This window comes from Schistocerca piceifrons, chromosome 1 (genome assembly GCF_021461385.2).
Source record: "Schistocerca piceifrons isolate TAMUIC-IGC-003096 chromosome 1, iqSchPice1.1, whole genome shotgun sequence".
Lineage (NCBI taxonomy): Eukaryota > Metazoa > Arthropoda > Insecta > Orthoptera > Acrididae > Schistocerca > Schistocerca piceifrons.
Window position 1 is genome coordinate 276613679 of NC_060138.1, and position 26992 is coordinate 276640670.

At 45.0% G+C, this 26992-nt stretch overlaps 1 pseudogene; it reads left to right on the top strand.

The window, feature by feature from the left end:
• Positions 1–22652: 22652 nt before the first annotated feature.
• LOC124721885 lies at positions 22653–22770 on the top strand (annotated as a pseudogene).
• The last annotated feature ends 4222 nt before the right edge of the window (positions 22771–26992 follow it).

A 26992-nucleotide genomic window follows, 5' to 3' on the forward strand; every position in this document is an offset into this window, starting at 1 on the left:
GTCATAACTTACGTTATGCACTAGGCACAAGTCATTATAATGATTATAACTCGAAGAGTACTGTATTCTACACGCAAATGGAGTAGATTTTTCAGCTTTAGACATTATTATTACAATGTAAGCAGGATCTAACTTAGTTTTCTTTACAAATTTCTGTTGAGCAGTCGTTATATAATGTCGGCATTCCTCATTTGCTCGAAGGACAAGATGAGATTCTTTTCTCCGTTGAGTTGTTGTAGATTCTGCTGCTGCTGCCCAGATGAAATTCCCCAAACAAATCAACGTATACGTTAGTGTCAAAATCAGACTCACCACCATCCTTACCGAGCTAATTTCGATAGCAAAAGACGAGATTAACACTGAAGAGGGCTAATCCATTACACATTAACATTCCTTTAACTTTGACTGCTTGCTATTTCAACTAAGGTAGCACACTACGGTAAACTCTAAACAATAAAACAAATATGCCTAATTTTAGAAAACAGGCACATCATTATTAAACATTCGTAATATTTACGACAAAAGTATCAGTGTCACCAACCCACTTGATTCAGGCAATATAAAAATTCAACCATTGTTAAAAACAATGTCTGGCGTGAAGGTACTGAAGATAATGGCGGTCATTGGGTTTAATAATCTAGGGTCAACAAGAATCACTTCAGCACATGTTACCATTTACTGTACGTTTGTACCTGGTATAGCTGTTCCACGTATCGTACTCACATCTGGAGGCAATACTGAACTCACCTCTGAAATGATTTACGAATGCTCTTATCATCTTGCAAATCTTGACGAGACTGTATAGTTCGCCGCTCCAGTTCTTCAACCATTTACAACTCGTGTGCTGCACACTTCACTTCCGATATGGCTCAAAACACAGACTGAAAAACTGAGGCCAGAAGTCACAGTCTGTGTTTGACCTAACCGTTTTGGGTCTTATTGGTGATTTAGATGTCGTGTTATATCAGCAGCAAAATATTCTTGTCCCTATTCATGAATATTACACATTCCCCAACGCTGCACGAGGTAAGGTAGGCCATGGGTAAAATTTGAGTCTATTTAGATTGGCACAACAGAAAAGTTTCAAATACTTTGCACGGACTGAGACAGCATTTCACGCAGAAGACAGTGGCGGTTGTTAAACACACATTTGCGATGGCTTGTTTGCCAAACCATGTTTTCTGGAGATCTCTTGCGTCTATTATCATATGCTTATCACAGCTGAGTGGTCAATGAGGCTGAACCCCCTGTGAGGAGCCCAGGTTCGATTCCCGGCGAGGTCGGAGATTTCCTCTGCTCGGTTACTGAGGGTTGTGTTGTCTCCATCATCATTTCATCCTCATCGACACGCAAGTGGCCGAAGTGGCGTTTAGTAAAAAGATATGCACCAGGCGACCGGCCTGTCCGATGGGAAGCCGTAGCCAGACGCATATTCTCGAAATTAGTTAGGACCAACAATGGGTATATAATTGTTTTCTGTACTGGAAGCTTCCAAAGATTTCCAGAATTAGTTTTAATGGAACGATATTGTTTCTTGTAGTGTCCGGACACATTAATGTGATCATCTGTCAAAAGCCTGAATAATCACCTTTCGCAGCGCGGACCACGGCGAGACTTGGACGAATAGTCAGTGAGGTTCTGAAGGTACCGACAGGAATGTGGAGCCATGCCACCCCACTGCCGTGGCCAGCTGCGCTATTTTTCTCAGTTGAGGATCGCCGGCCGTTGTGGCCGAGCGGTTCTAGGCACTTCAGACTGGAACTGCGCGACCGCTACGGTAGCAGAGTTCGAATACTGCAACGGGCATAGATGTGTGTGCTGTCCTTAGGTTAGTTAGGTTTAAGTAGTTCTAAGTTCTAGGGGACTGATGACCTCAGATATTATGTCCCATAGTGCTCAGAGCCATTTTCGGTTGAGGATGCATACATCGAACAGCCAGACTGATCGAGGTCGTCCCACAGACTCTAGATTCGATTTATATCTGGGGAGTGTGGTGGCCAGGGGAGTAGGGTAAACTTGCCCTCTTGCTCCCGAGCCACGTCAAGCACGTACAATGACAGCTATATGACACGTTGCGGTGTACTGCTGGTAGACGCCATCGCGCGGAGGAAAAACAAACTGCGCTTTTTTTTTGTCATCAGTCTTGTGACTGATTTGATGCTGCCCGCCACGAACTCCTCTCCTGTGATAACCTCTTCATCTCAGAGTAGCACTTGCAACCTACGTCCTCAACTGTTTTCTGTATTCCAATCTCTGTCTTTCTCTATTTCTCTACAGTTTTTGCCCTCTTCAGCTTCCTCTAGTACAATGGAAGTCATTCCCTCATGTGTTAACTGATGTCCTATCTTTCTGTTGCTTCTCTTTATCAGTGTTTACCACATATTTCTTTCCTCTCCGATTCTGCACAGAACGTCCTCATTCCTTACCTCATTAGGATACCCTATTTTCAACATTCGTCTGTAGCACCACATCCCAAATGCTTCGATTCTCTTCTGTTTCGGTTTTCTCACAGCCCATGTTTCACTGCCATACAATGCTATATCCATACGTGCATTCTCAGAAATTTCTTCCTCAAATTAAGGCCGATATGTGATATTAGTAGACTTATGTTGGCCAGGAATGCCCTTCTTGCCATTGATAGTCTGCTTTTGATGTCCTCCCTACTCCGTCCGTCATTGGTTATTTTACTTCTTACGTAGCAGAATTCCTTAACTTCATCTACTTCGTGATCATCAATCTTGATGTTATGTTTCTCGATGTTCTCATTCCTACTTCTTCTCATTGCCTTCGTCTTTCTTCTATTTACTCTCAATCCATACTCTGTACTCATTAGACTGTTCATTCCGTTCAGCAGATCGTATAATGTTTCTTCACTTTCGCTCAGGATAGCAACGTCATTAGCAAATAGTATCACTGATATCCTTTCACCTTGAATTTGAACTTCACCCCTGAACCTTTCTTTCATTTTCCATCATTGCATCCTCGATGTACAGATAGAACAGTAAGGGCTACATCCTTGTCTTACACCCTTTTTAATACGAACACTCCCTTCTTGGTCGTACACTGTTATTATTCCCTCTTGACTCTTGTACATATTGTGTATGACCCGTCTCTCCCTATAGCTTACTCCTACTTTTTTCAGAATTTCGAACATCTTCAACTACACTCCTGGAAATTGAAATAAGAACACCGTGAATTCATTGTCCCAGGAAGGGGAAACTTTATTGACACATTCCTGGGGTCAGATACATCACATGATCACACTGACAGAACCACAGGCACATAGACACAGGCAACAGAGCATGCACAATGTCGGCACTAGTACAGTGTATATCCACCTTTCGCAGCAATGCAGGCTGCTATTCTCCCATGGAGACGATCGTAGAGATGCTGGATGTAGTCCTGTGGAACGGCTTGCCATGCCATTTCCACCTGGCGACTCAGTCGGACCAGCGTTCGTGCTGGACGTGCAGACCGCGTGAGACGACGCTTCATCCAGTCCCAAACATGCTCAATGGGGGACAGATCCGGAGATCTTGCTGGCCAGGGTAGTTGACTTACACCTTCTAGAGCACGTTGGGTGGCACGGGATACATGCGGACGTGCATTGTCCTGTTGGAACAGCAAGTTCCCTTGCCGGTCTAGGAATGGTAGAACGATGGGTTCGATGACGGTTTGGATGTACCGTGCACTATTCAGTGTCCCCTCGACGATCACCAGTGGTGTACGGCCAGTGTAGGAGATCGCTCCCCACACCATGATGCCGGGTGTTGGCCCTGTGTGCCTCGGTCGTATGTAGTCCTGATTGTGGCGCTCACCTGCACGGCGCCAAACACGCATACGACCATCATTGGCACCAAGGCAGAAGCGACTCGCATCGCTGAAGACGACACGTCTCCATTCGTCCCTCCATTCACGCCTGTCGCGACACCACTGGAGGCGGGCTGCACGATGTTGGGGCGTGAGCGGAAGACGGCCTAACGGTGTGCGGGACCGTAGCCCAGCTTCACGGAGACGGTTGCGAATGGTCCTCGCCGATACCCCAGAAGCAACAGTGTCCCTAATTTGCTGGGAAGTGGCGGTGCGGTCCCCTACGGCACTGCGTAGGATCCTACGGCCTTTGCGTGCATCCGTGCGTCGCTGCGGTCCGGTCCCAGGTCGACGGGCACGTGCACCTTCCGCCGACCACTGGCGACAACATCGATGTACTGTGGAGACCTCACGCCCCACGTGTTGAGCAATTCGGCGGTACGTCCACCCGGCCTCCCGCATGCCCACTATACGCCCTCGCTCAAAGTCCGTCAACTGCACATACGGTTCACGTCCACGCTGTCGCGGCATGCTACCAGTGTTAAAGACTGCGATGGATCTCCGTATGCCACGGCAAACTGGCTGACACTGACGGCGGCGGTGCACAAATGCTGCGCAGCTAGCGCCATTCGACGGCCAACACCGCGGTTCCTGGTGTGTCCGCTGTGCCGTGCGTGTGATCATTGCTTGTACAGCCCTCTCGCAGTGTCCGGAGCAAGTATGGTGGGTCTGACACACCGGTGTCAATGTGTTCTTTTTTCCATTTCCAGGAGTGTATTTTACATTGTCGAACGCTTTTTCCAACTCTACAAATCCTATGAACGTGTCTTGATTTTTCTTTATTCTTGCTTCCATTATCAGCCGCAACGTCAAATTTGCCGCTCTCGTGCCTTTACCTTTCCTAAAGCCAAACCGATCCTCATCTAGTGCATCCTCAATTTTCTTATCCATTCTTCTGTATATTATTCTCGTAAGCAACTTGGATGCATGAGCTGTTAAGCTGATTGTGCAATAATTCTCGCACTTGTCAGCTATTGCTGGGTTCGGAATTGTGTGGGTGACGCTTTTCCGAAAGTCAGATGGTATGTCGCTAGACTCATACATTCTACACACCAAAATGAATGGTCCTTTTGTTGCCACTTCCCCCAATGATTTTAGAAATTCTGATGGAATGTTGTGTATCGCTTCTGCCTTATTTGATCTTAAATCCTCCACAGCTCTTTTAAATTCTGATTCTAATACTGGATCCCCTCTCTCTTCTAAATCGACTCGTGTTTTTTTCTTCTATCACATCAGAGAAGTTGGTGCACAATACGGAGAAACTACCTTGTTTTGGTCACACGTGGTCTATCAGAACCGTGACGACGAGTATACGTGCCCTCACGTTCCCATATAGTCTAGCTCACAAGTCTGAATATTTCACGGTCCCACCAGACGGTCAAACCAAGACCGACAATAAGGCCTCTTTCAAACTCTTGTTAAATACTGATGACGACGATTTATACGAGTACGCGGCAGGTCGTTATCTTTCACTGCGGCCACATAACATCCGACGCTGTTTACTACCCTTCTATACCATAAGAGGCTTGGGAACCCCCAAATACACTCACCAGGACGTTCCACTAATCGGAGAGTATTGTAATTCTAATCGTTTACACGCCCACAGATTGAAGGTGCATGCATGAACTTATATTGACATTCGACTATGTCTTCTGGGTGTTTAACTTTTTTTTGCGTGGCAGTTTATATGTTAGTAGACTGAGTAGTATCAAATGCGCGAAGATTTGAAAAGAACGCGAGAGACACACCGAAGCATTTAGTCTGTTGGTGGAGACAACGTGACACCCTCACGGAGACGGTGATTACCGTGGTGACACGGCCGCCTCACAAAGAGGATCGCCAAATGTCAGCACGTAATTAAAGCCCGCCGGTAATGGCGGCGCAGCTGCCAATTGGAAGGCAATACCCAATTAGGGGGGCGGCCGACCGGTCCAGATTGCTATCGATTTCTGATGGCGCCTCCAGGCGGTCCTCCCGCACTGTCCCGCGGCTGGCCTTGCCTCGTCTGGCCTATCAGCGGTGCGCGTCTGCAGTGAGTTACCAGAGACCCTGCACAACAGATCCAAGGGACTTTAACGCAAGAGTTGCTAGTAACAGCGAACAGAACTCACAGAATTTCCGGCGATGTGTATGGTGGGTAGTGAATATTCAAGTAATTTCTGATGAGCGCCTGAGGAAGCGTGGTAAGGCTGCTAATGGTACAAATACATATATACTAATCATCTCATACAGCCGGCCGGTTTGGCCGAGCGGTTCTAGGCACTACAGTCTGGAACCGCGCGACCACTACTGTCGCAGGTTCGAATCCCGCCTCGGGCAGGGATGAGCGTGATGTCCAGTCTGGAACCGCGCGACCGCTACGGTCGCAGGCTCGAATCCCGCCTCGGGCAGGGATGAGTGTGATGTCCTTAGGTTGGTTAGGTTTAAGTAGTTTTAAGTTCTAGGGAACTGATGACCTCAGAAGTTAAGTCCCACAGTGCTCAGAGCCATTTGAACCATCTGATACAGTAAGCAACATTGTCAGGTTATTCGCTGAGATGTTTTGTTGGAATCCCGTTTGGTATACTGGATGGCTGCTCACTTCAAAATTTGGATCACTACATGATAAATTCTATAAACAAGACGGAGAACGGGAATACACGATCCAGCCACATTAATGTGACCACCCCATATACAGGGTGTTACAAAAAGGTACGGCAAACTTTCAGGAAACATTCCTCACACACAAATAAGAAAAGATGTTATGTGTACATGTGTCCGGAAACGCATAATTTCCATGTTAGAGCTCATTTTAGTTTCGTCAGTATGTCCTGTACTTCCTCGATTTACCTGTGCTGCTAGAACATGTGCCTTTACAAGTACGACACAACATGTGGTTCATGCACGATGGAGCTCCTGCACATTTCAGTCGAAGTGTTCGTACGCTTCTCAACAACAGATTCGATGACCGATGGATTGGTAGAGGCGGACCAATTCCATGGCCTCCACGCTCTCCTCACCTCAACGCTCTTGACTTTCATTTGTGGGGGCATTTGAAAGCTCTTGTCTACGCAACCCCGGTACCAAATGTAGAGACTCTTCGTGCTCGTATTGTGGACAGCTGTGATACAATACGCCATTCTCCAGGGCTGCATCAGCGCATCAGGGATCCCATGCGACGGAGGGTGGATGCATGTATCCTCGCTAACGGACGACGTTTTGAACGTTTCCTGTAACAAAGTGTTTGAAGTCACGCTGGTATGTTCTGTTGCTGTGTGTTTCCATTCCATGATTAATGTGATTTGGAGAGAAGTAATAAAATGGGCTCTAACATGGAAAGTAAGCGCTTCCGGACACATGTCGACATAACACATTTTCTTTCTTTGTATGTGAGGAATGTTTCCTGAAAGTTTGGCCGCACCTTTGTGTAACACCCTGTATACGGCTTCAACGTGCAATTGACGTACACAGGCGGCAGATGGAAGCACTAGGAGGTGAGGGTATATGAAGTGTTTCAAGGGGACGTTGGAAACAGTCCAGTCGTTGTCGTAACGCGGATACGAAGCGGTTTATGTGAGGTCCTAAAGGACATGACAAGTGGCTTTCGGGCCAAGGGTGAAAGATAGCTGCGGGAATGTGTGCGCGCGAATAGATGTTCTTGAGCAACTGACTGCCCAGGTGAACCGAAGAACTACCAACAGTGTCTCCTCAGCGACCATTCAGCGAACTTGCAGTGCATGGACCTCCGCAACAGGCGTCTGGTTGATTCACCCATGCTGACTGCAATTCGTCGGCGACGTCGTCACGAACTTGCACGCCAGCTCCGTGAGTGGCGACAGATAGCCATCTCAGATGAATAGCGTTTTATGCCCCGAAACGTCTCAAAGCTAACATATTCCAACATTCGTTGGAAGGATCCAGCCCGAAGGAGGATGCGTTACGGTCTGTGGAATATCTTCCTCACATTCCCTTGGTGATCTGGTCACTCTAGAAGGCACAGTAGATCAACACAAGTCAGCATCTATTCTTGGGGACCATTTTCTCCCCCACACGCTGTTTGTTTTTCCTCGGCAATCGGGTATCTTCCAGCAGGACAATGCAACGTATTACACAGTTCGTAGTGTACGTGTATGGTTCGAAGGGCACCAGGATGAGCTTACCGTACCCTCCTGCCCACCAAACTCCCCGGATTTAAGCCCAGTCTAGAATCTGCGGGAGCACGTCCATCTGGCTGTTCGCGCCATGTATTCTCAGGCAAGAAGCTTAACGCTGGCCACGGGAATGGAGTTCGCCTGGCTCTACAACTCCTCCGATACCTTTCAGATCCTTACTGATAATCTTCCAGACACTCGCAATGGCACACACCGCAAAAGGTGATTGTTCAGGCTTGAGACAAATGGACACACTAATTTGACCGAACATTCTTAATTATCCGCGTCATCCAGCTGCAGCACTGATGAAAAATTACTATGCCCTGTCACATTGTTTATACCCAATGCATCATAATTTATAGTGAGATACGGGAGAAAGTATACGATAATACGAGGGGACTTCAATAACCAATTCGTACGTGTCATCTCAGAGAAGACCACTACGTAACATTGTCAGAAGAGAGTACATCGCCTGGGTGTCCTGCAGACAAAGTTCCTCTGCGGTGCGGCTAACAGGTGCTGATAGTGTACCAGTGAAATGGCGTGGCGACTGAAACAGTACTCCGGAGTTGAAGTATGCGAGTCAGTACGAGCCTTGTGGGAAAAACGTTAAAACTGCCCACAGGTTCACCATGAAATTCTAGAGAAACGCGAACCAAATGCAATATCAGATCCATCCGTAGTGAAATGTTACCAACAGTTTGAGAAAGCCCACACGTATATGGGTGATGCTGGTCGGAGTGGAAGGCTGTCGCCATCAACGTCAACCGCAGACGGCAATGTCCAGTCAAGCGAGGAACTGATTCGCAGGACTCACAGGTCTTCCAGTAATGAACACATTCACACAGCGGCTCTCGAATGGCTTTGTTTCCAGAGATTTCGTCACTACGCTGGAAAACAGTCTCATGTATCTACTCACTTTTCAAGTGGAGTGCAGCATCCACCAAAAGCTATTTGGCCTAACATAATAATGTGTAACTTAATTTTTCACGTCCTCTCGTAGGAGAAAAGGCGTTCTAGTAAACGAGAGTCCGTAAGCGAGCTGTTTCCGAGATTGTTTCGAATTGTGGTTACGAGCCGTCACTAACTTCACAATGAAATATTGTCTTATTTCGTACAACTTTATTTCAAATGTTGGCTCTTCAGCTACTTCCTCGTCCAATTTGGATCACATTTCACGGGAAACCACATTCTGTTCACTAGTAACTCCCCCTCCCTCCCTCTCCCCCCCCCCCCCCAGCAACGTTTTGCGCTGATTACTCGGTTTTTAAGCCAGTGTTAAATGATTATCTTACTAAACTGCGCTTTCTTACAAAAAAATTGATGGACAATGGTACCTCCGGTTTCCACGGAGCTTCCAGTTTTGACAATTTGAACAGGTGACTCGATACAGCTGTAAGAGATTTGAACAATTCAGTGTTTGCCATCAGCTGTACAAAGTAATTTGTATAGCTGATGGCAATACAGCAATTCGTCAACTTTTAGGACATTCCATAAGTGCAACTTTGAGGTAAGTGGTACATGCATGATGGGGCACAGGCAAATTTTGCTGCTGATAGAGGGAAACGTCTAACGTGCTAGTATGGTCCAAAACTTGTACTTTGGCATCAAAGACCTCCTGACTTCAGTCCTTTGGATTTTTGTTACTGGGGTTATCTCTAAAATGAACTCAATGGTACTTTCGTTGGTACAGAACTTGAGCAGCGAATTGTACAGTATTGGCAAGCTTTACGAGTTGATTCGGGGTTGTCTGAATGCATTCATAACACATTCTGGAGACGTGTCCAGTATTGCGTCCAAATGGTAGGACGACCCTTGACAAATGCGGGAGATGTGAGGCGAAAGATGACGACCTTATTGCAAAAATTACTTGATACCGGTTTTTATTCCGTTATTTTTTCCAACTAAGACAATATATAATACTGAAGTCAGTGGCGCATCGTAACTACATATTCGCAGGTATATCGCAAATACCTTACTTGCAGACCCGTTCTTACTCGCTCGAACATTTTTATTGTATAATTGCATACTTTTACCCGTGTCATTTTTCGCCATTAATAATGATACACCCCATTTAACTAGAAGAATACATGAATTTAATAGGGTAGGGAATGCACATTAATGGTTTGACACGTTTTTCATGCAATGAAAGCGCCTTTCGTATTGTACAAGGAGGGCAGAAACTGACTGAAAAGCTTGTAAGTGTGTTGGGTAGGTTGTGCCAGTTAGTTGCTCTCATAGAGTACATGATAGCGCAGGAGACTGCTCACCTTTAACTCGCATTCGATCCTTACTAACGTCCCGTGTTCAAATTTGTACCGCTCTTTTGTTCGGTTTTTGGAAACCAAACGAAGAACACTTTCGGTGGCACCTTCTCTGGCGGGCCTCTTGAATTTGCTTGCGTAACGGCCTAATTGGATAACTTCACCGGTAATTAACTCTGAAACGAGGCGATGTATCGAATTTTTTTGTTAAAAGCTATTTCTCAGCACAATCTACCCTTGAACCAACTTACAACCTTTCAGGCTGATTCTGACAACCCTGTATATTTTGTGTGGATGTGGAGCTGAAGAAAATGCAATTAAAACAATTACTCTTTGTAGTAATACCATGGAATTTTACTCTAATTGATCATGTTGTTTTGCAGCTGCAGTGACGTATTCGTGAAATGCAGCATTTACTGGTGACAATGAAGAAATTTTTGATATTTTACATTCAAGTTTTGCTTTAACTCTCTTGACTGGTTTGATGCGGCTGGTCAAGATTCATTCACCGAGCGAAGTGGCTCTGGTATAAGATATTGCATTCACTTTGGGCTGAAAAGTAGTTAAAGGTCCCAACTCGCAGTCCAGACGTAGATCTATCGTTTCCCTAAATCGTTTAAGACAAGTGTCAGGACCGTTTCTTTGAAAAGGACACGGCCCATTTTCTTCTCCATAATCCCCCGAAAAATGTTTTGTCTTTATGTCCTCTTCGTCAAAGGGAAAATGAACACTAATCTTCATTCTCTTCTTTACGGTTTCCTCATATAAGCGAATTTATTCATCTTGCAGTATCGTCTGTACCTAACATCCACAATCATGTATTTTATACACACCAATCTGTGTTCTCTACAATTGTTACTCTATATGGCTCCCACTAGTAATATGAAAGAAGATTACCTAATTTCTCAACATTTCTAATATCCTGTTAATTCTTCTAGTCGGTGTTTTGGTTTCCTTACCGATACTATCGAGAATCTCTTCATTTTCTACCTTTGTAGACAATTTTCAGTATGCTTCTGTAATATCACCTTTCAAACGCTACATATATCTTCTTTTCAGTTTTTCCAACAGTCCATGATTCATTTCTAAACTATATTGGGCTGTACATCCATCTCCATACCATGCAAATCATATGAAATACAAGACAGAGGGTGCTTCCCATTTGACCAGTTATTAGTGCTTGATTCCGCTCCATTCATAGATAGCGTTCGGCAGGAACGAGTATATTTGGGTACGCTGCAGTTAATCTAATCTTGGCCTTAGGATCCTTACGGGACTATGTATAAGGTTTAGTATAGTCCTAGATTTCTGAAAGTTTGTATGTAGGCTTTCTCGGGACAGTTTTCGCCCATCAGTTCACTTTTTCCAGGATCTTCGTGGCCTTCTCCCATGGTTCAATTCAACATACGACCTTTCGTGCTGTCCTGCACTCCAAACCCTCATTCTCACTTTTTTTTTCCTCGAGTTGAGGCCTATGTCTACTTTTAATGCACATCTTTTGGGAAAAAATTCTCTCTTTGCCTCTGTTAGACTGCTTCGTCTGTTGCGTGTTGCATTGCTTTCAAGGTGGCAGAACCCCTTCACTATTATGTGGTCACTAATTCTGATACTCTGTCGTTCGCCATTTCATTTCTGCCGCTCCTCTGTTCTTTTGTTTCCTTCATTTTATTCTCAGTCCACAGTCTGTGCACATCGAACTTTTTGTTTCATTCCATATGTCTTTTGTTTCTTCCTCGATTCCAAGAGCATAACTGTGCCATCAGCAACCTTGTCATTGCTTGAGGTGTCTCTTAAATATTAAGTTACCCCTGAGATGAATGTGTCCACGGTGACCTAGAGTGGTAGATAATTCCCCTTAAGATCATGCACATTCAAAGAGAACAAAGTCAAGCTGCAGAAAACGGCATGTCTAATTAAATTACCGAAGATGCCCCAATTAAGCATTAAACATTGGTACCGCGCCTCACACAGATGTATTGATATTGGACTCCATCAGACTACGAAAAGAAAGTATGGGTTTCTACAAAAATCTGATTTATTGCTAAAAGAGATCAAAACTTTTTATCCACTGAATCAAGAATACAAAAAGATTATCAAAGGAACAGGATATTGCAAACATGTACGATATCCTTAGGACAATAATAGTCAGATGCATATTTACATGTGAATGCTGGAAAACAGCTGTTCAGATGGTTCAAATGGCTCAGAGCACTATGGGACTTAACATCTGAGTTCATCAGTCCGCTAGAACTGAGAACTACTTAAACCTAACTAACCTAAGGACATCACACACATCCATGCCCTAGGCAGGATTCGAACCTGCGACCGTGGTGGTCGCGCGGTTCCATACTGTAGTGCCTAGAACCACTTGGCCACTACGGCCGACCAAAAACAGCTGTAAACAACCTGCAAAGAATACCAGGTGTACCGGTATGAAATGAGCGTTTTTTGTGAAAATGAAACACTAATTTTGAATTGAAAAGTAAAAACATTTTATTCAAAGTACTGACCATTGCTTTCTATACATTTTGACCACCTTTCTGGCAATTTGTGGACACCACGCCAATAGAAATGTTCGTCTTTTGAAGCAAACCAATCAGACACCCAATTTTTGTCTTCGTCGTAGGAATCTAAGTGTTCCTCAGCCAATGCGTGTCCCATTGATGAAAACAAATGGTAGTCGGAAGGGACCAGATGTGGGGTAGCAGCTCCCAGCCATGTGTTTTGATTGTATCCTGAACCAGTTTTGCTTTGTGTGCAGGTGCATTGTCGTGTAAAAAAATTACTTTGCCATGTCTTCTGCCCCATTCTGGTCTTTTTTCGATCAATGTGTGGTGTCACCGCCAGACACCACACTTGCTAGGTGGTAGCTTAAATCGGCCGCGGTCCATTTAGTACATGTCGGACCCGCGTGTCGCCACTGTGAGATCGCAGACCGAGCGCCACCACAAGGCAGGTCTGGAGATACGGACGAGCACTCGCCCCAGTTGTACGGACGACATTGCTAGCGACTATACGGACGAAGCCTTTCCTCTCATTTGCCGAGAGACAGTTAGAATAGCCTTCTGCTAAGTCCATGGCTACGACCTAGCAAGGCGCCAATTGTAACAGTGCATGTATCTTACGAGTCTCATTTGTATAGTCAAGAGAGATGTATCACAAGGAGTGATTAAAAGTTAAGTATATTCCAAAGCTACGTATTTTCTTTATAGCAGTCATAACGTATCCTGTTCCAGACTTGACGCCAGTCGGCGTGTGTGTACGCGTGCCTTTCTTTCGGCTCCCTTCTCAGTGTGGCGTAGCTAGCGTGTTACGCCACAACACAATGCATAGTTCAAATTGATCATATGTTGTCTGTAGCGATTAGTATTCAAAGTTTATCTGGATTTTAGATGCTCATGATACACCACACCTTTCTGATCCCACCAAACACAGAGCATTGTCTTCTTGCCGAATCGATCTGGTTTTGCAGTCGATGTTGATGGTTGTCCCGGATTAACCCATGATTTTTCCCGTTTAGGATTCTTAAAATAAATCCATTCTTCATCGCCAGTAACAATTCGATGCAAAATTGATTTTCTTTCATGTCTTTGAAGCAAAATTTGACAAATGGTTTTTCGGTTTTCCATCTGTCTTTCATTCAATTCATCTGGCACCCATTTTCGACACTTTTGGACCTTTCCCATAGCTTTCAAACGGTCAGGAATTGTTTGTTGTGCAACGTTTAGCATTGCTGCCATTTTCTTCAGACTCAAAGTATCATATTCATCCAAGATTGCTTGCAATTCGGGGTCTTCGAACTTTTTTGGTGGTCTTCCACGTTCTTCACTTCTTGCATCAAAATCATTATTTCTGAACCGTTGAAACCATCTTTTGCATGTCGCTTCTGATAGAGTATGATCACCATACGCCTCGACAAGCATTCGATGCGACTCTGCAGTACTTTTTTTCAAATGAAAACAAAAAATTAATGCTTCCGCAAATCATCACTTTCTGGTACAAAATTCGACATTGTTAACACGATGAAAACATATGATGATGTTTGTTCCATGACTTGATGTGTACTACATATCTTTGACAGATGTCATACCAACTACCAACCAAACAAAAAAAAGATGAGGCTCGTTCACAACAAATGTTCCCTATCGACACATTTGTATCTTAACGCTAATTTCATACCGGTACACCTGGTATTAATTTGGGTTATGTTATTTGAGTTTGAAGACGATAGTTGGCTTTCAAGTGCTACAAATATGACTAGAATCATTTAATATGTCGCGGCTTTCCCCCTTTCCCCCCCCCCCCCCCCATCGGAGGTTCGAGTTCGAGTCCTCCCTCGGGCATGGGTGTGTGTGGTGTCCTTAGCGCAAGTTAGTTTAATTTAGATTAAGTAGTGTGTAAGCCTAGGGACCGATGACCTCAGCAGTTTGGTCCCATAGGAACTCACCGCAAATTTCCAAAATTTCATTTAATCTGTCTAAGCTGCTACACTCATGGCTAAAGGTTTTCATTTGCTGTATATCTCCTTATAATGTTCAATAACGACGATATTTGACTCCGCAAATACAATATCGTCAGGAAAAGCTACACAAAACGGGAGGCGTGCAAGTCAATAGTGATATATAGATTACGTACGTAATAGCCCAATCATAGTAGTTTCTTCCGCTGTCCGAAACGTCTCTTCATGTCATCTTCGGTGAGTATCGCAGGAGCTCTACCCATTTTGCGCAAGTACCACTGATTTTCCCTCAAAGCGGAGAGATACAGGGTCCAACAAGGAACACCGTCAGTGGAGGCCGCGTACAAGGACGATGTTTACGGCATTCAACGCCCCACAATTTGTCTCCCATGAAGCCACAATGCTGGCTGCTAATGGCATCAAGGGGCGAGACTGGAAGTATCCAATGGTGAGCAGAGAATGAGACTACATAGCGTAGCTGAAATGCTTATTCGAAGAGTAACTCACAACAGTGCTACAGTGCTAGTGGTGTCGATACAAATCAGAGCAACGGCAACGATAAACAAAGCAAACCTTGCATTATATATACATCAACAGAAGCCCAAATTGACATTTCGTCAGAAAGGAACCTAGGGAATTTCGCAGAGTGACGGGCAAATGAAAAATTAGCATTTCTGCAAGATGAGTCAGTGGAATGTGTGGTGTCGCACGCGCTCGACTGTGTGGACAATGTACCTGAAGAGTACAGTGATGAAGATACGTGCTTAAAAAGTGAAAGTGATGCTGAAACAGGTGTCGAACCATGTAGTTCATCATCCACGGAGCCACAAATGTCGCCTGCAGTGAAACGTAGTAAGGACTATTACCGTCCAACGTGATGGCACTAAACATAATTGCGTACAAGGAAGATCCTCCGCAGCATAGTAGAAAAACAATTAAGAACAGATTTCAAATAAGTCGGCAGCAGTATGACCGTGTAGTGCATAAGAAAAATTACGGATATTCAAGGCAGGACAAGTCACCCTTGTACAGAAACTGGTGTTTGCGCGTTTCGAGGATTCACGGTACAAAAAATGGTTCAAATGGCTCTGAGCACTATGGGACTTAACTGCTGAGGTCATCAGTCCCCTAGAACTTAGAACTACTTAAACCTAACTAACCTAAGGACATCACATACATCCATGCCCGGGGGAGGATTCGAACCTGCGACCGTAGCGGTCGCGCGGTTCCAGACTGTAGCGCCAAGAACCGCTCGGCCACTTCGGCCGGCTTCCCGGTACAATTTACACAATGTGCGTGATAGCGACCTACTACGTTACGCACATCAAAATGCTCGCGATGTAGATTACATTGATTTCAAGGGAAGCAGTGCATGGTTGCTTAGCTTCAAACAATGCTACATCATTGAAAGGCATAACATAAAGAAATTTCAAAAAGGCGTCAACTTGACAATGCACAGAAAACAGCGCAATCGGCCGAAAAATTTGTAGATGAGATAAACAATTTAAACCATCTTTCAGTAAGGAATTTGTTTACCTCTCCCACCAGTTGGGATTTGAAGAGGAAATTTATGTGAAAGGAACCCTGGAAATTAAAGGTAACAAGAGAGTTGTATCAAGACCAGCTAACATCAATGGCTTAACTCATTCGTATACAATTATTCTGACTGTCAATCTGGAGTGTATATCAGCTGAAAAGTTACTCTTTGTGCTGCTAGAAGTTTGAGGTGCTATCCTCCCTATTATTGTTTCTCGTGTGCGTGATCTTGCAAGGGCGGTAGGGGAGATTTACGTTGCAGCAAACAAGAGTGGAAAATGAATGTACGAGAACTACAGCTATGATATGAGCACTGGTTTTCGCCAATCTGGTCAAACTAACTTGCTTTTGCTTGATTACTGCTCTCTACATAGAAACCATGCTCCTTTAGAGCGAACTATCTCTCCTGAAAAGTGTGTGACATTGCACTTCATACCACCTGGGACCAATGTAAAAAGTCAATCTATGCTGGTGCCTATATAGCCAGTTTCAAGATGAGCTCCACGATAGACTGTTTCGCATTCGGTTGCATACTTCCGTCAGTTCTCATCATCCCGTTATACCAGTATGATTCTGTATGCATTCCTTAAGAGTGGATACCTACCTGAACCTCCTCCACCATTTGTAACACTCAAGCAGTTCGCCTTCGTTCTTGGTAGTGCGTACCTTTGTGAAAACTGTGGCAAGCCGTTTTTCATTTACATTGCGAGGTGCAAGTTAATGGTTTGTTTTGAACGTATCTTGAATATGGACACTGTACATTTTGTGAAGTGCAGTACATACATCCCAGAAAAAATTGATCTCTGCACTTCTCGGACACTTAATTTCAATCGCACACGTGGTGAGCCATTACCAGCTAATATTTTTCCTGTCGTAATTGCCAACGCAACTGTTTCAAATGAGCTTTACTAAAGACTGAGCTTGCAATCTCGCACTCAAGGGCTTTTTTGTAAGGCACTCGACTCGCGTTCGGAAGCAGCGAGGATCAGATACCTGGCCGCCAACCCCATCTTAGGTTTCCGAAGGTTTCCTCAAATTTAGTAAGGTAAAAGGCGGAGTGTTTCCTTTGTAATGAGCAAGGCCCGGCTACTTCCCCTCGCTAGTGCTACCTGAATTTGCTCCACGTCTGTAATGAATTGATCGTCGACGAAATCTTAAACCCTAATACACCTTTCCGTCTGTTTAAGTTAACCCCGTAACTTATCAGTTCCTGACCGCGACCTTCTGTTAGTGGCGGTCGATACTCTGAAAGGCAGTCCCGGTTTCCCGGTTCCAGGGACGAGCTATTCTCCAGCCTGGAGATACTGGGCCGGCCCGGGTCCACTGTTTTCAATGTAGAGTGATTTATTTAGAATAGGCGGAATAGCTCAGTAGGCAGTACAGTTGAAGAGGAACGGGGATCCCTAAAAAGGGCCATCACAGAACTTGGTAAGGAAAACGTAGGTACAAAGATGGTAACTGCGAAGAAACCGTGGGTAACAGAAGAACTACTTCAATTCATCGATGTAAGGAGAAAGTACAAAAGTTTTCTGGGAAACTCAGGAATACAGAAATACAAATCGCTGAGGAATGAAATAAATGGGAACTGCAGGGAGCCTAGGACGAAATGGCTGCAAGAAAAATGTGAAGACATCGAAAAAGAAATGATTGTCGGGAGGACAGACTCAGAATACAGGGGAGTCAAAACAAACTTCGGAGACATTAAAACATTTGTTATTTTACTGGATAATTTGTGTACCAATTTGTGTTATTAGAAATCAAATGTGTAAGGAGGGATCAAAAAGTTCCCACTGGAAAGACGCACTGCCCACTTGCTGTCATCAGAATCGCGGTGGGTTGCATATACGCGGTGCAACGCCCTCAGACGGAAACATTTTGAGTGCCCATTACAACTAGAAAAATAGAATGATGACAGTAATACATAGAAGGAAATACATTCCTGATGTTATGCAACTATTACTTCTTTTATTTAATCACTGTCTTGCTTTCGGTTTCTTAGAGCATCGTCAGGTTTTCCTGTCGTTGAGACTTCCAGTACCAGCCTGACGACTATTCTATAAAAGATAGTTGTACAACATCAGGAAATGTTTCCTTCTTTATAGTAATCTTATATTTTATCCATCGTGCAAAAGAAGTTGTTCACAGCGTCCAAACAAAGTCTGTAGCATTCGTTGATGACCTCTACATATTTATTAGGACGTTTGGACTGATAACCTTTACACAAATATTTTAAATAATGGCAGGCGAAGGTAGATGATTGATAATCTAAAGAATAAGAAACGAAGCACGTAAAAACCAGTTTTGAGGCTTGTGTGGAAAAGCTATGATTGCGGACACGAATGCCGAGACCCACAACACACATTGCATGAAGTAAAAATAAAGCTCAGGACAGTTGTTTAAACCGGGCAAGCCATCGCAATAGAATTACAGTTTATAGCAATGAAACAAAATCGAAACTGAGTGAGAATTTTAAAAGCATTATAACATAATAATGACTTGGAAAATATTAAATCCAGGGAAGTACAGAACTAGCAGTGGATCGATTGTAGAGACTAGGAAGCAATGTGATGATATTGCCTATGGAATGGAGAGAAGCAGATTATCGTAGGGAGGGGTAACCAATCTGCACCAGTATATCTTAATGATATTGAAAATTCAACGTAAGATTGAGAAAGACCCAACATAAATTGTACGTCTAGAGAACAGTTTATTTCTGAATGAACTGGAAAAATCGCAGACAAAGAAAGAGTAAGCATTTGAAATGTAGTACTGTAGAAATAAATTAGAAAGAAGTTGCTAGATAGAGTACGGAATCAATGATACTGGAAAGATTAAGGAAAAAGAAATGTTTAGGAAATCCTTACAAGAAGAAGCGAGAGGTTACTAGGTGTCCAGTTGGAACAATAAACGAAAAACGTTTCAGTGAGAAAAAACCTAAAATATCCACCTTTAACTATCGGGAACAATATGTTTCCAAAGAAGGAAATAGGTGCACAAGATAGGAAGAATAACGTAAATAAAATCTGCCGAAAGCAAGCTTACATGGAAACACTGGAGATACGAATTCGCTGATGGTGGTTTGGCGCGCATCGAATAAAGCGATAAATTTCGTAGATAACTACAGATGTGTTCTTGTTAGCTGTACACACAGTCGCAGACTCAAAACTAGTCCGCAGGTCGAACCACCCCGGAGCGAGATACGGGACAAGTCTGCAAACACGGCGTGTTCGTTTAGCCAACGGAGGGCTCGGGTCAAATAAAGACCGGGGGGCCGGGGCTGTTCACTTGGTTATATTGCTGGCTCGGAAGCTGGCGCTGGGAAATTGTGTTTGCTCGCCGCCCACTCTCAGAATGAGGAGAGTCTTCTGCAGATCTCCGCAAGCACCGTGGACTGCCTAACGCCGCTGCCTACTCGCGTAACTACTTCGTCCCCTCTGCTTCCTTATCCGCTAGCACCAGCTGCTGATTCAGCGTCTCCTTATCTGCGTCCGTGGGATACTACCGTCATTACTTTCCACCGAATAAGTGATATCTCTGTATGGTGTTCGGAAATTCCCGTTACAAATTTCTAGTACTTGTAGGGGTGGTGGGGTGATTACGTAATAATTTAAATAGGAGCCCCTGTCCGGAGACGTATCATTTCCGTTCAACGATGGTTTCAGTTCAAGTCTTTACCATATACACTTCTATTGAGAAACTAAATTAGGCGTGACGCGGTACAATTATTACGCAAAAATTCGAATGGAAACATAACGTTACATCCATTTATCACTTAAGCACATTTGTTTGTACTAAAACTTAAACATTATGTGTTTGCATTATTCCAAAATAAAAGGAACCCAGCCTACTGTAGGTACAAAACAGTACTGATGCATTACAACAACGGCTCTATGAGGCGACCACCGACGTTGTTACAGACACTATAATTTCGGAGCATGTTCTGGTACAACCCCTCCATCCTACCTGGTGTCTCTCCAGTTTCTAGGGCAGCGGCCGGAAATCGTGCCAGCAGATCTTCCTCTGTCTCTAAAGGAGCATCCTAAACTAAACTCCGCTTTAAACATCATTTTGTTCGTGAGAAACAGACGCATTTCGTTGACACTGTGCATCGCTTGAAACATTATGAGCATTATTTGTTCGAGCTGACGCCATCTGCATATTGCAAAAGCAAAATTGCAAATATATGCCGAAACATCAGACAAAATGTCCCCGACAACCCTTAGGAGAGATAGCCTCGTCTAGGGATGCTAGATGATACCAGAGAGAACAACTTTGGTTAGAGACAAAATGTTTGCTAATAGTTCCTGACGACGCTAGGTGTCCTTTTGTATCAGTTACGCCCCTAAGAGCTGGCAGGGTGTAGGCACTCTGTAACGTTCGTATCTTTTGAGTGTTGTCCACTGTGTGTGTGTGTGTGTGTGTGTGTGTGTGTGTGTGTGTGTGTCAGCGCTCTTAAAACAAACGAATATGGAGAAAGTCTCTAAAATTATTGCACACTCACGCAGTGGAATTAGCTACACAATCACACTATCTCACAGGCGATAAAACAACGGAGAAGCAGTAAAAGCAGCTACATAAGCAAAACGAGAAAGGAGCTAAAACAAAGGTACAGGGAAATGTCGCTGGCTGTTCACTCACAAAAAACATGGACGAACCAGTCACCTTGTTAAAACAATAAAACCATCCCCCCTTAGATTTTGCCAAAGGTGTAGGACAATTCACAAAACTTTAAAACTTGAAACACAATCGTTTGAACGTTACTTATAAGAGAGGGCAGATCCGTCGGCAAATTCGTCGCGGCCCGCTGGTCGGAAAATAAAACACGGTCCAACAAAATATAGCGCACGGTCACCTGTACGCCATGAGCACCATGCACTGGAGGATCCTTTCGCAAGAGCAAGGAGCCATACACAGAGGGCTGTGGACCACGCGAAGGCGAGTAAGGTGGATCCTGTCCGCCGACGTGGCTGGAAGGAGGCACCCCATGGCCACGCTGTGAGCTTTACTAGACGGAGATTATAGTTTGTCACTTCGAGCCACTCATCTTATAATCGATGCATGACTTTATACCTCAACAGCGAGGTGACGGCATGCAGGGCAATAGCACACTGAAATAATTGAGGATCATGACACGCTTCCTTGGCTGCTAGATCCGCCCTTTTGTTCCCCACAACAGCCACGTGCCCTGGTACCCCGCAGAAAGACAACTTCTTCCCCAGTCGTTGTAGTCGGAAGAAGGCATCCTGGATATTCCGGTCTATTCTATCCGTTAGAGACTGAAGGGCACCCGGAGAACCGAAACAGAAAAGGAATTTGGCACTGGAAGAATGTCTCAACTGCTCCAGAGTCCGCAAGATCGCATATAATTCTGCGTCGAAGACAGTAAAATTCGAGGCAGTCGGATCTTCAGGACACGATCGCGGGAAAACAACAGAGGAGCCAACGGAGTCCCCCTGCTAAGACCATCCGCAAAGACAGCTACAAAGTTATGGTGCTCACATAAAATATCATAAAATTCGTATTAATAACATGCAGGAGTGCAATCTCTTTTGTACTGCACGAAATCGAAAATCACTCTCGGCCTCTGCAGTAACCATAGCAGCAGGCTGTTAAAAGCCTGGATTTGCGGCTGTATATCCTCCATACCAAGTGAATGCAGCACATGTTGTACGTGGATCACAAATGACTGTGTTACTCGTGGACGATTGGAGAAAAGGCTTTCCAGAGGTGGATGAACAGGCGAATTCGAGGCTGCGAGGGACTTACATGTCTGGTGCACCATGAGGAGCTGCCGCCAGATGGTGAGTGGCGGTTTCCCATCCTCAACACAGAGACTAGGTGTGGGGCTGGTCTTGTAAGCACCTGTGGCTGGCCTAATCTCATGCCCTGTCTGCTCCGCAAAACCTGTAGCTAAGGCACTTGACGATATTCCGTGCCTTCGGGAGTCTGGCTTACAGGCCTCTCAGGTGCGGTAACCACGACAGTTTGGAGTCATAAATGAGGCCCATAGACCTCACAGAGTCCTTAAAATGTAGAATGGTGTCCCTTATACGCAAATCAGGTGAATTAAAAACATGAAGGTAACGACGAAAATGAACACAAAAACGCTCTTAAGCAGAAAACTTGCAGCCCATTCCTTCAACCGATGCACTGTAAGTTACACCTGACGGGTTGCTCTTACAATACTGGAGAAACAATAGAAAACAGCAAGATCGTCTACAAATAAGGAGCACTCCACAGGACACCTTACCGCAGGCGTGATACTGTTTATGGCTAAGGCAACGAGGGTAATAGTTCAAAAACTACCCTGAGAGATACCATTTTCTCTGACGTCGTGTCGGCAATTCAGTGTTCTATAATACCGCTGGGACAGGAATGATCGTATGTAGAAGGGCCAACGGCCTTGCCGCAGTAGTAACACCGGTTCCTGTCAGATCACCGAAGTTAAGCGTTGTTGGGCTGGGCTAGTACACGGATGGGTGACCATCCGGTCTGCCGAGCGCTGTTGGCAAGCGGTGTTCACTCAGCCCTTGTGAGGCAAACTGAGAAGCTACTTGATTGAGAAGTAGCGGCTCCGGTCTCGTAAACTCACATGTGGCCAGGAGAGCGGTGTGCTGACCACATGCCCCTCCATTTTAGTATAAAGAAGGGGAGATGGCCGCGAAAACCCTGTTGATTCAGCTGCGCGAGAATATTGTGTCTCCAAGTACTGTCATACGATTTACTGATACCAAAGAATATGCTAATGTTGTGGTGTTTACGTAGGGAAGACTGGCAGATAGCCACCTCTAGCAGGTTGTCAACAATGGACCGAAATCTCCGGAATCCACCCTGGTACCGGCTAAAGAGTTGCCTGGTCTCCAACAACAGACCAGACGACGGTTAACTATTCGCCACAGGGTCTTTCCTACACGGCTCCTTAATGCAATACTCGTAGGCATGCGTTCCTTCGCTGGTTTGAGGAGAGATATCAAAATTGATTCTCTCCATGAGTTGTGGAAGTGACCTGTCTGCCATATCAGATTAAATCAGTCGGAAAGGATTTTCTGTGACACTGCTGGCAAATGTCGAAGCACGCATCACAGGATTCGCTCTCGGCCAGGTGCAGTGTCACATGTCTCAGACAGCTTCCACGTGGAGAAAGGGGTGTTGTATGTCTCAGAAATGTTGGATTCGAAGTCCAATTTGTTCCTCTATACAGCCGCACAGTAGTGTCGAAACGTAGGAACCTGACTGGAATTGACAGTAGTTTTTGCAAAATGCTCTGCTAGCATCAGAGCGAATTGTCTGAATGTTGTATGGAGGTAACCTTCCTTCGGCACTGCTGCAGTAGGTAAACGACTGTATTTACCGGAAATCTTGCGGACGGCTTCCCATACTTTCATAGAACAAGTAGAACGGTTGACAGAGTCCAGGAACGCTTACCATGACCATTTCTTGCTCGTCTTAATCGCGTTTCGAGTCTTGGTTCTCGTGCCTTGAAACGCTGATGTTGTCTGCCGCTGAGCGGCATTCAAATCACTGAATAGCCACATGCGTGTCCAAGACTGCTGAACGACACTCATCTGTCCACCAAGGTACAGGTCGCCTCCTAAGATGACCAGAACACTTTGGGATGGATAAGTCAGCAGCATGATGGACCACTCATGTGATGTCCACCCACTCTTGGATTCTGTCACGATGTTCAAACACAGCCGACTCTCTGAACTGTGTCCAGTTAGCCCTGCTGGCACTTCATTTCGGTGGATTCTCTTCAAGTAAACGACCATCCAGCAGGTGGATCCATAGTGGGAAGTGGTCTCTGGAATGAAGGTCATGAGTTGTTTCCCAGTGTGCTGAGCATGCCGGGGCGGCAGAGCAGATAGAGGGGTTGATGGCTGTGGAAGAAACAGTAGCAGCCGAGAAATGAACGGCACTACCTATATTGAGAATGCACAACTCTTAAGACGTCATGATGCTCTCCAGGACTCAACACCTCGGGCAAGTATAGCTCAAGCCTCAAAATGCACTAGCATTAAAATCACCAGGCAGAAGAAATGGGCGGAGGAGTTGTTCAATAAGGCCTGTTAGACCCTTAGAGTCTATCTTATGCTGTGGTGGCAGGTGCAGTAGGTCAGTAACCAAGGAGAGTGTGGAGTAGTGGCATGTCTTATTGCCAAACACAGTGATCACTTCCTTGGCTCTGTACCCAGTCAGGTCACCCTCAAGATGACGGGTATAGCCCCATAGCTCAGGGACGTCAGTGGCTTTAAAATGTGTTTCTTGTAAAGACAAGCACAGGGGGACTGGAGCCATCTAATTAGTACATTCATGCTGACTTTCTACCATGGAGGGGAGCCTGCAATGGGTGGAGACTCAGTCTTTGGGCTAGATGAGCTCCCGACATCATGGTCCATCACGTCTGAAGAAGAGTCGAGAGAAGCGTTTGTGAGGAAGACGTCGACAGCGTCGGACTCTGTACTGCTCGCCTCCATCAGCGGCTGATTCTTCGCCTTTGACTTCGATTTTTTGGTCTGAGTAGTGTTCGGTGCCTCAATCGGAAAAGTAGTATGGGTAGCGCTGGATTGTGGACCGGAGGAAATCTTTGGAGGTGTAGGGAGTTCCGAAACATCGGCAACCACGACCTTTTCTGAAGTTCTGAGGGGAAGGACGAGCTTTGAAATGACTGCAGCAGCACAAGTGCTTTGACAAACGCAGTTGCTAGCGCTGACACCAGCGACCTCCGTCTGTGTAGCAGCATAGGTTTTCTGTACTTGCTGCATGCATGGCTTTATACACTTTTTGGCCTCATTATATAAGACGCGCTTCGTAGTCTTAAGCTCTTTGTATCTTTCGTTCTTCGAGATACACGCTGCAGTTCCGACTTCAGAAAGGCGGCCCCAGAGCAATCCACATACTTCAAAGGAGATGAACAAGCAGCTCCTTGTTGGGCAGCATTACCACATTTGCTACAAGTGGCTTCTCCCTTACACCCAAGAGTATTATCCCCAAAACGCAGGCATTTGAAATAGCGCACGGGTTCGGCGACGTATGGCCGCACGGTGGGGACGAAGATAACTGCCTCAATATGCTCAGGAAGTTTCGTGTTACTGAATGACAGGATAAAGGACTTGGATTTGGTGAGATCCCCATCCACCCTCTTTGTGATGTTTTGCACGCCGGCCATGGCTTCTGGAGCCCACTCATGTTGCGGTTCTTTCTTTGTAACGTCAACTGGATCACTAAATGTCACAACATCTTTCGTGTAATTCAAGGTGCTGTGCAGTTCAGTTTCTGTTGCATACTGTTGGAGGCTTTCTGGGAATTTGAAGTTTCCACCACAGTGTCGCATTGCGCAAGCGCTTTACTGATTTTAAGTAGCCACAGATTCCCTCTAAATCCTTTTGCATATAAAAGGGCGAAACCTTCTTAAAACTACCCTCTTTTCGTTTCGCTACTAAAAACACATTCTGATGACCAGCATGCGTCTGCTACTAGGAATAGTACTTTTTTAATGATCTCCTGGGTCAGGAGGTCTGACTACGCGAGCCGTCTTGTTAGATTTGTTGTTGGTACATCTCGGTCCGACGAGCAGCTAGGGAAACAAAAGTCCACCTACAGAGCCATGTGCCTAGGTAAACCCTATGCAACTGAGGTGTGGCAGGTTCCACAGAAGTCGACTGCTAACAACTGTTCCACCTCAACAGTCTTGCATCCGGTCAGCACGCAGCACACCTTGAGACCGAGTTTTATATATATATATATAACGGTTCATTCCATCCTCGATCCGGACAGTCAAGCCAAGGTCTCCGTTCCACCACCACTTACGATGATAGGGAGCTGGCGACTGGCGGCGCTTACTAGTCCCCAATTCAGTAACCCCGGAGACGACAAGCCCGTACTCAGCAAACGAATGCTGATCTCATGAGGGCAATTTTGTCTATTATTGAGTCATCTGTTCTGCATAAAAGGCAGTACACCCAGCCATGAAAGCTCCTGATTCGCTTCTAAAATATCTTTCTCCGATTAGAGTCATCACTCAGTCAATGTACTGAGGTAGGTGATCTTACATATAAAGCTTGTTCAAAGTGGAACGCGTATAATTCGGAACTCTACCCAAACTGTACAAGTATTCCGGTCCCGACGCATTAAATACAGTTTTATATTATAATTTTTTGTATAAAGCGGAACGTACCTAACGCAGAAACGGAATGCAAATATTAAAACTCAGTTTACAATTCATTGTGTAGTACGGAAAAGAGCTTATGCAGTTCTACTTTGCTCCAATATACATATGTTATTCACACCTATACGAGGACGCTACTTAGAACACAGACTATACAGCTCTGATAATGCTGTTATGTGGCGAAAAACCAAGAAAAGAGGTTCAATTCAGCCCGGCGCTGCGGGTGCGGACATCAAACCGCGCCACTCTCTGCGTCAAGCGAACAAGAGACCCGCAGTGGCGGTACATCAATGTAAATGGTTCGTTCGTTGTTGGGCACCTACGAACACTCTGCACAAGTCTGTAGTGAAAGAAGTGAGTGTTGTTCCGTTAAACAATGGTTTTACTTGACAAGATCAAACATTCCAAGGAAATGTACTACCTGCATTATTTTCTGCCAGTTTCAGTTGACTAGTAGCGCTTTAATTGATAACAGGAAAAGTATGTTTCGCTAACACTTAATTAAGGTAATTTAGCCGCGTGAGAAAGGCAAACCCATGTTAGCAAATAACGTTACGCTTCAAATGCG